This window comes from Tupaia chinensis, unplaced genomic scaffold (assembly GCF_000334495.1).
Source record: "Tupaia chinensis unplaced genomic scaffold, TupChi_1.0 Scaffold000305_1, whole genome shotgun sequence".
Classification (NCBI taxonomy): domain Eukaryota; kingdom Metazoa; phylum Chordata; class Mammalia; order Scandentia; family Tupaiidae; genus Tupaia; species Tupaia belangeri.
The window spans coordinates 2798710-2816121 of NW_006159795.1; the positions used below are offsets into that span (position 1 = coordinate 2798710).

Consider the following 17412-nt stretch of genomic DNA (forward strand, 5'->3'; position numbering starts at 1 on the left):
GGCACTTCTCCCAATTCCTTTTCAGCTTTTTTGTACTACCAGTGTCTCTAATCTGAACACATTCAACATGGCAACAACCAGCCTATTTGGTCAATATCATCAATTCAGCAGCCAGGCAATGACAGCTACCAGAAAGGAGATGGGATTCTGAGTAGGGCCTGACTCCAGGATTGAACTCTGCAACTTGCTATTTATGCAGCCCAGAACAAACTATTTACAAGGGCCTCCATTTCCTTATTTGTAGAATGAGGATACTGCCACCTCTTTCACAGGATAGATCTAAAACATGATGAGAAAGAGGAGGTCTGAAACTGACTTAAAGTCTCTCAATTTGTCAGTGCCAAAATGAGGACCCCATAATACACACTCATACCCATTTTACTGAATTGCATCCCCAAACAGAATACCTAGTAGAATTTCTGACTTTACAAGACACTTGAAAATGTTGCTTTCCTTCTTAATATACCTGATGATGCTCTACTTGAGAGTAACTTTAACAAGGTGTTCTCGGGCATGCTGGTGGTATGGTCGTTAAGGTGACTGGATCCCATATGGCCATCTGCGTAGCTGGAGTCCTGGAACTGGCAGCTTGAGAAACACAGCAGTGCATGTGCTTGTGTACTCAAAATACTGAAAGGAGAAGTGGAGAAGAGGGGATTGTGGCATGGCCATCCCTCACAGGGAGAGCTTTCTCTCCCTCTCTCTCTTGCTCTCTCTGCTTCTCTCCTCTGGCAAGTGTGTATGCCCTCTAGCAAATAAAAAGCAAAAAGGTATTCTCTACATGAGATTTTCAGCTACAAAACATATCCTTTTCCATCTAGATGACCAAGTTTCAGTTGATCAACTTATTTTGTCATGATAGCTTTGTCTCACTCTTCCTGAGGTCATAAGGTCTAAGTGAGAACAGCAAGCAAGGTGGAAATTTCAATGATAATTTAATTCATATCACTATTTATATTCTGGACTGAGTCATGCAGTGGGCACATTTTAAATACTACCCTTAAAAAAATTAAACATTACTTTGTTTAAGGCAATAAACCGCTTTTTATCTGTTTGTGTTGTTAATAACCAGAATCACACCCTCAAGACTGTATTGTCACCGTTAAGTTTGGGGAAGAATTCTTTAAAAAATGAACAGTTTCTACAGGTAACTCTATGCTATCTAAGACCAATCCCTTTATGAAATGTTCAAGTATCTTGACAATTTTCTGAATTATTTTTTATTTTATCATTGATGATGTATAGGAATAACCATCTATAATCGCTGTGGTCTTTATATTTTTAGAGGTCAGGTAGCTATCCTAAATGTCAAGGTTACGATCAAGGCTCATAAATGTTCAGCACAGGAAAGTAGGTGTCAGCAAGGTAGATAATGCCCGTTTATACTGCCTTACATAAGCACATGAAATTTAAGAGTAAGACAAAACTTGATAATTAATGTTAAAAAATGCATTGCTTAGATACCAATTTTAGAAAGAGCAGAATGCATACAAATCCAAAATAGGACATATAAAACCATGAAGTCAGGAAGAGAAGTAGAAGAACAGTGTGTAGCCAGCATCCTCATCATACATGCTAATTTTAGGACCATTTTAAAAAGAGCCTACTGTGTACTAGCTATTGTACAACTCTGATTTAAAAATCAAGAATGAGTTATGACTACTTGAAAGAGCCAAGTAGCTGGGACCAGCAGATGGCGTAATGGTTATGTCACTGGACTCCCACATAGTTGACTGCAGTTCAAGTCTCAGACCCAGTTTAAACTCACACAGGGTATGTTTGTAATGCATGCCCAAGATGCTGAGAGGAGAATGGAGAAAAAGGGATTACGGCATAGTCAATCCCCCCTGGGGAGGGGGGATTTCAAGCTTTCTGTTTCTCTATCTCTGTCTTTCCAGTGAGCACACACATCCTATAGCTAAAACCTCTCTTAAAAAAAATAAAAGAGCCAAATAGCTCGTAATTGATTTATTCAAATAAATTCACATGACCATATCCGTTCCTGCAAACCACTAAAATTTTAGGTACATATATAAAGGAGTCTAGACAGGTCATTGCCTTCACCCCATCCCATGTAGTAGCTATGTCAGACTCCAGCAGAATGTTTTAAACAAAAATATATCCTTTCTGCATAGTAAAGGTTTTGCTATAGGGTATATGTGCTTGCTAGAGAGACAGAGAGAGACAGAGATACAGAAAGCAAGAAATCATCCATGCCACATCCAGGCCATGCCACACACAATTCCTTCTCCTCCATTCTCTTTTCGGGATTTTGGGTGAGCACACACGTGCCTGGTGTGTTTTAAGCTGCTAAGTCTGGGACTCAAACACACAGCCAGCCACGTGGTTCAAACCAGCCCTCGATCCATGCAGGGATCCAGCACCTTAACCTCCCTACCATCTGATGGCCTTCCGTGTGTTTTATTTTTTAAGTTTATTTATTTATTTCTTCCATGGGTGAAGAAGACAGAGAGAGACAAAGAGAGAGAGAGAGCACCCCAACAAGGTCCCAACACAGCAATCTACACCCACCCCTCAGCTAGACCCAGATCATGGGCACGTATGTGCCTGGTGTACTTGGGAAGTCTCTAGGCGTGACCCAGAACCCTCCCATGTGAGTCAGTCTCACAATGCATCTCATTTTACCCTTGCACTTCCATTCAGCCCCAAATTTCTCCATGATTTTAATACAAGTTGCACTGTCCTGTTTAGAAACCTCACTCAAATAATACCATGAAAATGAAAAATTAACATATTAATTTGTTACTTAACACATACTGTTTTCTATTCAAGATTGCTTTGTATGAATGCACTAACTCTATATCATTCAGAATGTACTAAATATACATTATTCAGCAGGTATGTTTCATGTTTTACAACCTCCTTTCACAATTATTTTTCCAGATCCGTGATAAGTTTAAATCACAATTAATAAGCTAAGCAACTCATTCAAACCACCTCAAGGGTGCAGTTGTTTTTGTTTGTTTGTTTGTTTATTTTTCCTTACAGGCACCAAATCAAGCAAAACACTGCTTAAACTGCATTTAATGAGTCTCATGACCACTTACTCTCTACACAAAACGTATTACAAAGAGAAAGCACTCCTGTCATATTAACTAAAGAGAAAGTAAAATAGTTCCTAAACTACTATTAAAACACTAAGAAATCAGAATTGAAACCACTTTTATTTTGTTTTAGAAAACTACCCTAGGGCTTAGATTGATAGCAGAGAAATTCGACAAGTATACTTTGCTTATCAAATTATAAATAAGGCAATGAACCAAATTCCTAATTATGAAAAAAAAAAGACACTCAGTTCATATGACATGTTTTGTTTCTAAGTCTCCATACTGAAGTATATGACACTCAGGGCTGGATAGCAGTACAGGGTAACACACACTCCGGAGGACTGACCCACCTGGGAAGGTTCCAGGTTCGCATCCAGAAACCTCACTGAACACAGCAGATGTGCACATGCCCGTGATCTGGGGCTGGCTAAAGTTGGAGGTCAATCATGGCATGAAGAGCCTGTGGGGAATGTCTTTCTCTTTCCTTTACATTTGTGGGCACTCATGAAAGAAAGAAAAAAAAGAAAGAAAGAAGGAAGGAAGGAAGGGAGAGAGGGAGGGAAGAAGGGAGGGAGGAAACTTGAAAAAGAAGTATGTGAAACTCATATAAAAAATTAAATAAAGAGACTAAAAAAACACATGATCTAATCTATGCCTATAAACAAACAAACCCTTATGAAAGCTCAGCGAACACAAATACTCTTTCTACTCAGCCAACTCGAAATAGAGATCACCTTCTGAAATTAGAAATGTATGTTCAAATACATTGTTATTTCAAGACGATAAAAGAGCATGAATGTTTTTATACTCTTTCTACTCAGCCAACTCGAAATAGAGATCACCTTCTGAAATTAGAAATGTATGTTCAAATACAAACATTGTTATTTCAAGACGATAAAAGAGCATAATGTTTTTACTTATTATTTATCATTAGTCTGATTTGACAACTGTTTTCCTAAAGTACCAAGTATATCCCCTTTAAATAATTCATTCAACAAGCAAGTATAAAGTTCCTGATATGTGCTAAATACCATGCTAAATGTAGAAGAAAACAGAAATAGGCAACCTCGGCCTGAAGGAGTCAGTGTGTCTGTGTGTGTCTCTATGTGTATGCGTGTGTGTGTGTGTGCACATGTGTGTCTGTGTGTGTGTGTACATATTTCAATAAAAAAGCATAGAGTGCTACAGGAACAGCATTCATTAAAAAAGACATAGAAGAACTAATAAATTTTTTCTGTTATTTTAGTCTGTAATCATTTTATTTGTTTTGGTGTCTGTATCATAAGGTCTGCTTTCTGGTGCATGTAAAAGAAACACCACTGTATTCATCTGTGAGGGCTGCCATACCAAAATGCCACCGACTAGGTGGCTTAAATAACAGAAAGTTATTTTTTCATAGTTCTGGAGGTTGGAAACCAAGATCAAGATATCATCAGGCTTGGTTTCTCCTGAGGCTTCTCTCCTTGGCTTGCAAACTGCCGCCTTCTCACTGTGTCCTCACGCAGCCTTTCCTCTGTACACACCCGGCCTCAGCTATAGCCTTATAGCGTCGGGTCAACTATATTTTGAAGCCCTATCTGTACCACTGGGCAAACCATGAGACCTTGAATAAAATCGTCACTCGGTTTTGTTAGTAACAAATGGTAGGAATTATACTGACCCGCAGTATTGCTGAAAAAATGAAATAAGGTTGCATTTATAAGGCCCTGAGCACACGACCTAATCCTACAGGATGTTGGGTTTTAGACCGGCTTCTAAAGTATCCTGGGAAAACACAAAACCAAGACATAGCAAAGACAATCAGGTAGACTCAATAATATCAAAGAACTGAGTACACTTCTTTCCAGTACAGCTTTTTTTTTTTTTTTTTTTTTTTTTTAATTTAGTAAAAGGTATTTACTCTCATGCGAGAGACAAATAAAGCACCTTCTGGGGGTTTTTTTTTTTTTTTTTTTTTAAATTTACTCAAAGGTATTTACTCTCATGCGAGAGACAAAGAAAGCACCTTCTAGGGGAATGGCTACACCACAATCCCCTTCTCCTCTATTCTCCTTTCTGGATTTTGGGCACACTCACACACACACAACCAGCTGGGTCCAGGACTCAAAGGGGCCATGTGGGATGCAGCCACCTTAGCCACCATTTCACTGGTGGCCCCTACAGTACAGCTTTTCATATATCCCATTCCACCATGTGGCTTGAGGTCCTTCAGTAGTTGTCACTCGCACACATGCATGCACATTTGTGTGTACATATGTATACATATGTGTATGTATTCGACACTTGTCTCACGACTTTGTCTCAGGTTAGGAAGCACTGATTCATTAGCACTTGTGTTCCGGATATCATATCCCTTGTGCAATAAAAAGACCACCCTCACCTTCAAAAGGAAATGGCCAAGAATTTCTCTTGAGATAATCTAAACCATAAACTCTGTTGGGAAATGAGGTGCCTTTCAAGTAATTAATATCTTTACATCTCCAACAAAGCAGGGAGTACCCTGATTCAGTAAAAAGTGGAACATTTCCAGGTTTTCAGAAAGCATCTGCTACTCCTAATCAAGGACCAGATTCTTCCTGGTTATCAATATGTATGGAAAACTTGTTAGATTGCCATGTTTATGAAATTCGAGTTGAGAGAATAAAAATTAAAAGGCAACAGAAAGGTGCAGAAGAACCTAGTTCTAGCACAGTCACTTTGAGAATATGGATTAAGACCAAAATCATCTGCATTTTAAGATGTCCTCCTTTCCCTTTGGTAGCTGCACAAGAAATCCCTGCATGTTACTTATGACAGATGGAGAAGAACTTTAACCAGTTACTTTGAAATTCTTTCAAAGGGAATGAAAAATGGACAGAATGAGGCCAGCCTTAAGATTCTCAGAGGGCCTCACAGGTCCAGAAAGGCTCTAAATAAAAAGAAAAATTCTCTATCTGTATTGCCAAGATCTATCATGAATTATTCTCTGACCAGCTGCTATAGTATAACTATAATCCTCCTAAATATCGTCCCCAGTGAAATTTGAATAATGTTATATTGAACAATTAACATACTTAGGCAGAACTTTTTCATCCCAAAGCTAAAAGAAATCTGCTAAATCAAAAGATACCAATTGTGAAGAAGAAATCTCTTAAACATTATTAAGTCTACAAGCTTGGGATGGGGGCCTGGTTAAGACTGTCAAAAATGAACCAGCAGATGGTGTAATGGTTACGTTGCTGGACTCCCTCATGACAGACCCCAGTTCCAGTCCTGGACCCAGAGATTTGAAACTCACACAGGGCGTGTATATGTGAGCGCCCAAGATCCCAAGAGGAGAATGGAGAAGGAATTGTGATATGGCCACCCCACCCCATTCCCCATGGTGATATCTCGCTTCCTATCTCTTTCTGTCTCTCTCTGAGCGCACATGCCCTATAACCAAAATCTCTCCCAAAACAGACCATCAAAAACATTTTTTTACAAGATCCAAACCACTTTTAATAAAACAGTCCCTCTTGATTTCGAACTGTAAAAATTGTTCCTTCAAAAAAAATTCAGCAGAATATTTCCTTCAATTAATTAATAGTTTTCTTGCTTTCTCTATTTGGCACTGATATAGTTTCAGGTCATTTTGAAAATAAAATGTTATAAGAAAATAAATACTAAGTATCCCATTCAATAAAATAATCTGATTAAATAAATGCATTTTCCCCCCCTAAATTTCCATCCAAGTTTGAAACAAGGAAACTTCTTTGATTCAGGGTCAAAAATGCACTATAAGAAAAATAAACACAACTTGATTCAAATTGAACTCTTAAAAATAAAAGAACAATATGACTGTGTGCCCACCAGAAATCAGTGATAAGCTTCCCTAGATCTAGTATACTGATATATAGGATTTCCATTAGCAAAAATAATAAGTAAAGAGTTTTCAAGTTACCATGCATCTTTCCAAAATGATTATTCCACTATTTTTCAGGGACCAGTGTAAATAATAATGGAATACTTCTTTTCTCTGTAATAAGTCTACAGATTCAATTTATTAAACATGGCACCTCTTTTGCTTATTCATCAGATAGCTTTTCTAATTTACCCAATCTGCAGACTTTGAAATAATGGCACCTAGTTAGTCACTGATTCAAGAGACACTGACTTAGACACTAACACATGCCAGACTCTTCCATTTCCTCAACAAGAGTCATGATGTGGCTAAAATTTGCAAACCATTCAACAGGAGGGCAGACATGGAGCACCCAACCTGGATTGGAATTCAAAGCAAGGAAAGCTTTGCAGAGGAGATGACAACTGTGCAGAGTCTCTAAAGACTGTAGGATTTAGCAGTTGAAAGAGGCGATTGAACCCAAAGTCAGCAGAGGCACAGTGGTCACAGCCTTTCTGTTCTTGGATGCTAAGCTAGTTGAACATAGGTGATACAAATGAAGGAGGTATGAGGTTACTGTAGAGGCCATGGATGGCTTGCATTTGGCAATTTAGAGAAATAGAAATTAATCCTGAAAGCAACAGGGAGTTGGTAAAGTATTTCAGAGGTTACACTCTACTAAGATTTGTTTAACGCCAATTACTTTAGCTGAATGCAGACAGAGGGCAAGGAGCAAAAATGTGAACTTACAAGGTAGCCATGTGTCTGTCTCTCGCTGCAATCAACAAACTTCTGAGTGCAAGTGCTGTAGCTCACAATTAGTGTCTCCACAGCTCACTCAGGAGCCAACAGAATGCATGAAGGACAGAATGAATGAAAGCAAGACAAATAGTGAAGTAGATAGGAAGGTTTTTGGAATGATCAAGGTATGAAATGATGAGCATATAAATTTAGACAGTAGAAACGGAAATAAAGACAAGTAAACAGAAATGAGGGCTATTAATGGGGTAGAGTCAACAGGTATGTGACTTGTTTCACAAAGACTTAAAACCCTGGGTATGACACAGGTTTAGAGGGAAGCTGAGGATTTCCATTTTGACATTTTGACTTGAAAGTACCCAGAGGACTTCAACATCAAGATATCTAGTGAACAATAGGATATATCTGGAGCTCAGATGAAAGGACAGGGATATAAGGGATGCAGTAAAAGGGGAAATCTACATTGCTACTGGGAGTGTAAATTGGTCCAGCAACTATGGAGAACAATATGGAGATTCCTCAAAGATCTACAAATAGAACTACCATATGATCCAGGAATCTCACTCCTGGGTATCTATTCAAAGGATAGGAGAATTCTTAGTCAGAAAAGTGCTTGCACATCTATGTTTATTGCAGCATTATTCACAATTGCTAAGACATAGAACCAACCCAAATGCCCATAAACAGAAGAATGGATTGAAAAAGTGTGGCACATATACTCTATGGAATACTACTCAGTCGTGAAAAAAATGAAAAAAACAAGACACTGGCTTTTGATAGAAAGTGGATGAATAGCCAAGATTTATTGCTGAATGAAACAAGCCAGGCTATGAAGGAGAGGCATTGTATGTCTCAACTTTATATAAACTGACTGTCCATACTTTATGACTAAAACTGAAAGATTAGAGGATATAGAAACACAGAAGATGGTTATAGTTATAGGATACAGTGTGGGGAGAGAGTGGGAGAAGGAGAAGAGTCTGAGGAAATACATTAAGGAGAAAAATACAGAGGCAATACATTTATGGGACACAGAAATGGATTATTATCTGTTGATGATAACATGTATAATAGTATCCCCAACTGAACTGGTGAGAAATGCATTCATGTTGGAAAATTCACTTTACAAGCTAAGTGATGTATAGTGATTGAAAGAATAAAAGAAATTAAAATAAAATATATTAAGTTAAAAAAACTTTAAGTCCATAAATAAATAAAGAAATAAAGAAGAGCCTTTGGTGAATAGCTGGCTATAAAAATGTAGAAGTGAATGAGTTATCTCACATAGAAGAAGTTATAGGGTAGGAAGATTGAAAGCAATATGGTCACTTCCAGAAATACCATTTTAAGGGCTAAGTGGTGGAAGAGAAACTCATTAAGCTCTCCTTCTAATATATGAAAATAGCATGCAATGGATAGCCAAGCCCTTGGAATCAAGGAGTTTGGGAGTCTATCAGGTAAAAGCGAAAATTAATCAATCTGGTACAATTCCTTCAGGTTGGAGAGGTGATATCATTTCCCCAAGGTCACTGAGTCAAAGAATTTGCATAACAGCAGCTACTAATAGCTAGTGTCTAGGTTTCTCACACCAGAAAATTTAGAGGTAAGAAGAGATGAACCCTGATATTCCTTCCAGCAGTATGATTTTATGATTCTAATCAAGTTTCATTGCTTGTTCATTCAGGACAAATACACAAACCAAACAGAGCAGTTTTCACCTTTCCAAACAACAGGGCCAAAAAAACAAGGGAACAAATGAGCCTGAAATCTCAGTGTCTTAGGGCCATGCTGAACAAATGGGAAAATACAGCTTGTTCATTTCTACTCAGTGATGCTAATGATTCAGTTAAATTGACTTCTTTGAAGGAAAATTACTGCTAATAACCTTAATTTCCTCCTAGTCTCTCCCCCCAGGTACCTGACATTTTAGATAAAATATTTTCATAAAATATTAAAAGCAAAGGAATATCCTAGGTATCCAACTCCATGTTGACAGACTTTATTAATCCCACTGTCTCTCTTATTCGTAAACATACATTTTTGGTTCATTAGATAAATAACATAATGTTTCCCATTCTCTGCATTTCCTAAGAAGCACAATCCATTCCAAATAACACTAAAAATTTTAAAAACTAAAAATGTTACCCTAAGGCCCACCACAAAATTTTACTAATGCCAGTGTTGTGGCAATGTAGAACATCCTCAACTGCAATTTAATCACTGGAGCTGCAGTTTTATTTTCTTTGTCCAAATAACCAGACCATACAGCCTTTTCACCTTGGCCTGACTTCTCACCCACACGGGCTTCTGTTCTAGGAAGGCAAATAGGTTGCCTCTCCAGGCCCATTTGTCCACATTTTCTATCCTCACTCTCCTATCCTGGCCCTCTGGCTTCTGTCTGGGTTCAGCTAATGGACAGTAGCGGCCAGAGTTAGAGGGCAGGAGGAGAGTGAGATAGGTACATGTATTCGCCTGCTATCTCCCCGTAGGGAGATGGCAAGTTAACTGTGCCCCTCTACAAAGCACACAGCTCTTGGACAGCCTCTTACCCCTTCCCTGGAGTAGGAACAGCTCTCCATCGTTGCTAGGTGCCTCTTTAGCATCCTCCCTAGGTGTGTTCCTTTCACCTGCTCGTAACTTCTGAAGAGTCCCTTTATTAAGCTCACTTGGTTTACACGTGCCATCTGTTCCCCTGCAGCGCCCCAAACAGCACACATGTAAAGAGTGACCCTGCACTGTACCTTCACAGACATTATCAAAGGAAATTGCCTGTAAACTGTGAAGCACTAGCACGTCTCCACGAGCAAAACCTAGCACAGAATTTCTTGAATACGCAAGGTTTCAATGCCAAGGGAAGATGACTGTATGCTACCATATTTCTACAATTCACAGTATGCTTTAAAAATAAACATGCAGAAGGCATACAATCAGAATCAGAATGTCATTGCCAGCCTAGCCAGAATTTTTCTTAAAATGAATATTTGGAGAAACAGATGAAAGGACACTATTTCGTATTCCTGTCATTTATCCACATCGAAATTTACTAGCCCTGATATTGTGATATTAAAGTGATTCCAAGTCTTTCAAGGAATGTTGCAAAATTCTAAAACTTAAATAATAATTCACTTCTTATTAACAACTATAGTTATCAAAGTTGTCACTTCTGAAGCTAAGTATTATCTTTGAATCTTCTAAATCTCTAAGTAGAAGATATAAGGGATTTTTAAATAAGTATTTGACAGTCTAAAGCTGTAAATAAATATGCAAGAACAGTATTTTTAGTAATGAAATTTACTTAATTTCCTCACAAGATCAACCTATGGTCTATCTACATAAGCTATAAAATACTGCACTTCTCTGATATATTCAAGGGCATTTAATGACATGTACGTGCTATGGGTTGGATAATTGTTTGTCCCCAAAAGGTCTATTTTCTAGGAGCTTGGTCCCAGTATAATAGCACTGAGAGGTGGTGAGACCTTTAGGAAGTGAGGCCTAGTGGGTAGAGTTTGGAATATGGAGGTGTCACCTTCATGATTGGATTAATGTTGTTTCTTAAAAAGGAGTACTCACTCTCAAAAGAAGAGGTTAATTCCAGCAAGAGCAGGTTGTTATAAAAGGAAGATGGCTGACCTCAAACTTCTCTTTCTCTGTGCACGCACCCACCTTCATCTATGCTTTTGCCAGCCACATTGTGGCATAGCACCAAAGGCTGCTCGATGTCAGACCCATACCTCCAGACTTTCTAGCCACCAGAATCAAGAACCAAATAAACCTCCATTGTTCTATGAAGTTGTCAGAAAAGTCATGACATACTTTTTTCTGTTTTTCTATGTAAAAATGCATCATGACTTTTCTAACGACCTAATACTTCTACCTCTACTCAGTCTCATGGATTTGTTTAGCAACATCATAATAAACACTAAGACAGAGGGGTCTAGAGTTTTCATAGCTAAATAAACTAGCAGAAAACAGATTTTCAAAATGACACCATAATCTAATGGATGGATCCCGATGGATCCCACAGAGCCAACCACAGTTCAAATTCTGACCCCAGTGGCTTGAGAAACACACTGCATGCCTATGAATGCATGTCCAAAATCCAAAAGGGGAAGGAACTGCAGTGTAACCATGCCCCATTAGGGCGTACTTTTTCCTTTTCTCTCAGTCTCTCTCTCTCTGTCTTTCTGCTCTCCCTAGCAATTAAAAATAAAAAAAAAAAAAAAAAAAAAAAAAGGAGGAGAAAGAGGGACTCTTCTGTTGCCAGTGGTAATATCTGGAGATGGACGGAGGTGGAAAAGGATGCTTTATTTTTTAAAAAGAATTATTTAATTTTTTTTTGAGAGGTTTTAACCATAGGGCACGTGCACTTACCAGACAGAGAGAGAGACAGAAAGCGAGCAATCACCCCCCAGGAGGATGGCCACGCCACAATTCCTTCTCCTCCATTCTCCTTTCGGGATCTTGGGCACACACGCACACACGCCCGGTGTGAGTTTTAACTCACAGGGTCCGGGACTCGAACCACGGTTGACTACATGGGAATCCAGCAACATAGCCATTACACTAACTGCTGGTCCCTCCTAGGGAACATGTACACACCAGAGAGAGAGAAAGAGAGAGGGGGAGAGAAAGCAAGACACTAGGTCTGGGACTCAAAGCGCAGTCAGTCATGTGGGAGTCCAGAGCCTTAACCACCACACCACCTGCTGGCCCCAGGCTATTTTCTTTTGCTTTTATATTTCTCACTACCATTTCAACCAGAAAATACTAATGTATCACTCGTTGGTTTTTTTTTTTTCCTTGAGTTTTGTTTTTGTGTTTTGTTTTGTTTTGTTTTTTTGCTGTAAGGGTACATGCACTCACCAGAGTGACTGAGAGAGAGAGAGAGAGAGAGAGAGTGAGAAATCACCCCTCAGGGAGGATGACCACACCACAATACCTTCTCCTCCATTTTTCTCTTTGGAATTAGGGCATGCACACACACGTACCCGACATGAACTTCAAGCTGCCAGGTCCTAGACTCAAACTGCAATTGGCCCCTAGGAGTCCAGCATCTTAACCACCACACCACCTTCTGGCTTTTATATCACATCATTTCAAACATCAATGAAAACAAAAAAATGGGAAGAAATTCCAGAGAGAGGGCTTTGGTGATTTGTCCAATGATAGTGTATCTGCAAACATGAGAAAAACACGCCTCTCGGCCACATGGCTCCTTTGTATGGGCAGGTCTCTACCATTTATCCTATGGATGAGAATAATACTAGTAGCATTAGCAGAAGGAGCAGTTGCTACAGCAGCAGTAACACAGTACCTTGTACCATTCACGGAGCAGTGTCAGGCACTTCTGCCCCATGGGGTTATTCTCCTCACTTTACAGAAGGAGCAACTGAGGCTCAGAGTGGATGTGCAGGGTCACACAGTTAGTACTGGGCATCAATAGGGTACAAGATCAAGTGTGCCTGATTCCCAGCCTGAAGGTCTCAGCCACTTATCGTAACTGAGTGCAAACCCTTAGTACCACCCTTCATCCACTCACCAGCTGCTTCAAAACGGAAGCATTTCTAGAGCAGACCTTGCACAGGTCACGGGCTCCCTTTGCAATCTAGTGAATCCTCTAGACCCTTCTAAGCATAATATTTTAAATGCATAGAGATACATAGTTAAAAGTCCTACAGAAAGCAATCATATTGAAATATACTTAACAACATTATTTTTTTTAATCTCCAGCAGGCACGTACACTTGCCAGAGAGAGAAAGCACCCCTCAATGGGACATGACCACACCACGATCTTTTTTTACCTTAATTTCTCCACTTGCCAGGATTTTGATCAGGCACACACATTCACCTTGCATGTTTTTCAAGTCGCTGAAGGTGGGATTCGAATCACAATCAGCCATGTGAGATCTGGTTCCCATGAGATCTGGTTCCCAATACCTGTGCTTAATCACTAGGATATGGGGCCAACCCAGGAATTTTTTTAAACGGATACAAATAGAAATATATGTGTTTCTTTTTAATCCATTAAATGCCAGGCTAACACTGGCTCTGCTACTCGCCCTAGTTGTCACCTGGTACTAATTCATTTGCCAGCTACCTTTGTGGCCCCACCAAACTGCATTCTCAGACCCTAATGGGGAGGACCCATGTTGAAGAACTGCTCTGAGGAGCGAGAGGGATGTCAAATGTAAAATTAGCGGTTCATGATTTCTTCTCTCTCGATGAGCTGCTTAGAATGAATTACTTCAAGTTACACGTTTCCCCCTATATCTAAGGAAATGGCTCTCTCATTCATGTCCAAGAGTCAAAAACATCCTTTAATTGTTCAAGAGGAAAAGAATGCTTTAGAAGGGCAATGTATCTTAAAGCAATGAATTGCCTGGACTAAAGGTGTTTCCGTAAGTAGAGGTGGAGTTTCCCAACTGTGCGCACACCGAAGGCTCTTGGGAGGAGAGAGGTAAAGGAGACTCAGTGAAGGTGAGGAAATCACGATCCTGTAGTGACATGGTGTGCAACAGGGTCATGTTGAAGGCTTTAGAAGTAGTAAGCAAGAACCGCGTTCAGAAAACAAACCCTCATTTATGTCATGTTCGACTACAAGATTCCAGAAAGAAAAAGGAGATGAGGACATCACTCAGGGCAAATAAAAATTCTGCTGGTCATTCATTCCCTTGGACATAAGGATCTCCTCCCTGAAATCTGAAAGGTAGGGCATTATTACTTTCATCTCCTCTAGGAACTTTAGTTACACCTTCAGCAAATGAAAAGCACCCAGGGCATGAGCTTCCTGGGCCTTTCAAGCAAGAGGAGAATGCAACCTTCTCACTCATCCACTTAGTAATCATTATCATCCGGCCTCCTACCTAACTGGAGGTAAACTGAACCCATTTTTATATGTGGTTTGCTAAAGAATCACAGCCTCTGAACATAAAAGTTATGTCATTCTAAAGAATAACCAGATAAATAATATTACAAGTTGAGGAAGTATTTCTACTTTAAAGGTTGAGGCTTGCTCAAAAGAAAAACTATTAAACAGAAAAGCAAATACTAAGGAGTAGAAGAAAGACTTAGGCAGGGTTATTTTGTTTCTGAATATGACAGGGGAAGAGGAAAATGTATACTGGACAGCAACCGAATTCAACAGTGTCCTTGCAAACACACTTAACATCAGAACACTAGCAGCAAACTCACTGCCTCCGCTCATCAGGGATGAAAAGCTATTTTTAGTTCTCAATAGGTGGGTAAGGCTTTTTGACAGACACTAATGTGGCCTATAAGTTCATAGGATGAGGTGAAAAATGATTATTTTAGAAACTTCAGCCTGGACAGGAAATACTGTGATCATTTAAGTCTCCATTAGTCCTTGACCTCATTCTGCATATCAAATGCAGAAGTTCTTGGTTTTACAGGGACTCCCTGAGATAGTTTATTAAAAACCTGGGTCACCAGTGCTAAATCAACATGCTGTTTCATCCTGACTTTGTAAGTGGTCACAAACAACACTAACTTAGCCCCACGCTGCTGAATACTTTTAAATGTCAAAGATTATTTACACCTCCCCCCAAATACTTCAGCTTATTATTAAGGGCTCTTGTGGACAATACGAGAAACACATAATCTTTCTTGTCCATGACTATATTACCTAAATGCTCTGATCTAAGAAATAAAATCTATTCTCAACAAAATGTTTTAAAGTAAAAAATCAAAGTTAGTAGGTAAGTACTTATGTATATTTTAAGCAATTCATAAAAATTGTTCATTAATTCTGATACTCGAATTTTTCCAGATACATCTAAAAAGGGGAAGTGAAACCACAGACATTAAATCCCAAACTGATTTCTAACTTCACTTACATCAAATCCTTCTACCAATTAGCATGCCTAAGTCGACTATTCAAGGCAAACAGCTCAACAGCATTGAGGCAAGATTTCACCTCAATTTTACTTGGAAGCTGAGGTAGGGATGAATACCAGGCAAGCACTTAGTCATCATTTCAATTCTCAGTAAATCAGACTAAAAAATGGACTTAGTACTAAGCTAGGAAAATACCCTATTTATTGAGATTTCCAAATGTAGCTGTTGTCTTGTTGCCAAAATCTAAATCTTTACATTAATCTAGACTGGATATCTTCTTGAAAAAGACAAAAATCACAGCTTTACAGGCACTGAGTGGTCTCTGCTAGGGTTTAAATATTCAGAGGGGAGAGGGATTTTTAAATGCATTTCTGCAAAAGCTTTCTAGTAACCGTTAACTTTTTTTCAACTTCCATCTTTCACTATCGCATAAGGCAAAAACACACCACATCAGTATGCAAGGGCAGGTAAGTTGTTTCACATCACTCACATTTTCAGGCAGACACATAGAAAACTTCCAAAAAGAGTATTTTAGAACAAAGCTGGTCTGTGTAGGTGTGCATTTGTAAAATAAAGGTAGAATTATTCCAACAGATGTAAATGTGCACCCGGTGATCAAATGCAGTCTTAGAAATTCTGTTTTGACAGTTACTTGTAGAACAGCATTTTCACTGGTGATTAATTCAGAAGCTGGGTAGTGATATCATCAAAGCTAAATCAAAACTAAGTTCGGATGACTGAGTAATAACACACTTGGAGGGAAGCGTAACCAGTAATCTAATACAGGGTACCTTTAGATGGGTTATAAAATGCTACATTTGAAGGGTCACTAGTTCTGGAAGCAAAAGACTCATGCAAAAAAATCCAATAAAATATGCTATTTCATTTTTAAAAGTAAATTCTATGAAAACAGGTGTTCTCCCAAGATGGCAATCATTTATTAAACTTCTACAGTTAGAAAGGAAGATGACATAATAGAGCAATACATGAGCTGAAAAATAAGACCGTCCTGCAAAAAACACAGCATTCTGGATTATATAACACCAGTAGGGATTACAGCACATGCCCCTGCCGAACTAGATTTTTTTTTATCTGTATGATTCCCCAATTTAGACCACTGAAGTTGGAAGAGTACAAAAGCTTAGGTTTTTCAGTCCCGTCACACATTTTTAAAGCCAGCAGTCTTGAAAATACTACAAGGATAAAGCTAAAATGTTACACTCTCACACACACTTTTTCTATCCTAAAGAGCACAGTTCTTTAGACACTTCCTTTACCTCCTTGGAGACGGCCCAGGTAAAGTGACCAGCTGTTTTCCTGTTCCTTTACTTTATAAATTTGATCTCTCCTTAAAGGGGAAATTTAATTCCATTTTAACATGCTATACCGTTGCCTATGTTTGCATGACATGATTGACAATCAGAATTAATAAACAGCTATCTCCATACTCCTATCATTTACATTTATGGACCAGGACGTATCACATCTATGTTTAAAAAATGGAGACCTCCTATGAGTGTTTTGACCGAAATTAAATTTCAAACACGTGCTTCAGAACAACAGCTAGAATCACGACCAGAATAATTATTCTTTTCAAAGTTAGAGAGGTAGGCTCACCTCTCAAATATATGCATATTTATGAAAATATAAGGGACACTTCCTTTCTAGAAAAAAATTCTAGTTTATGACGGTTTTACAAGTCCAGATAAAGTTGCATTTAGACACACTTGGAAACTCGAGAATTCCATATTCCCACACTTTGATTTGGTACTGCACAAAGTCTACACTCTATACTGTATAGACGAAGTCTAATTGGCTAGGGGAAAAGCAACTTTAAAATACTGGAAATAAGGCAGCCTTCAGTC

The 17412-nt window shown here is 38.8% G+C and overlaps 1 protein-coding gene across 1 annotated transcript in view; it reads right to left on the bottom strand.

Annotated features, from left to right (window-relative positions):
- Positions 1-17412, bottom strand: part of PLCB4 (phospholipase C beta 4) — a 472346-nt gene that overhangs the window by 454407 nt on the left and 527 nt on the right. The gene's annotated exons all lie outside the window — the stretch shown is intronic.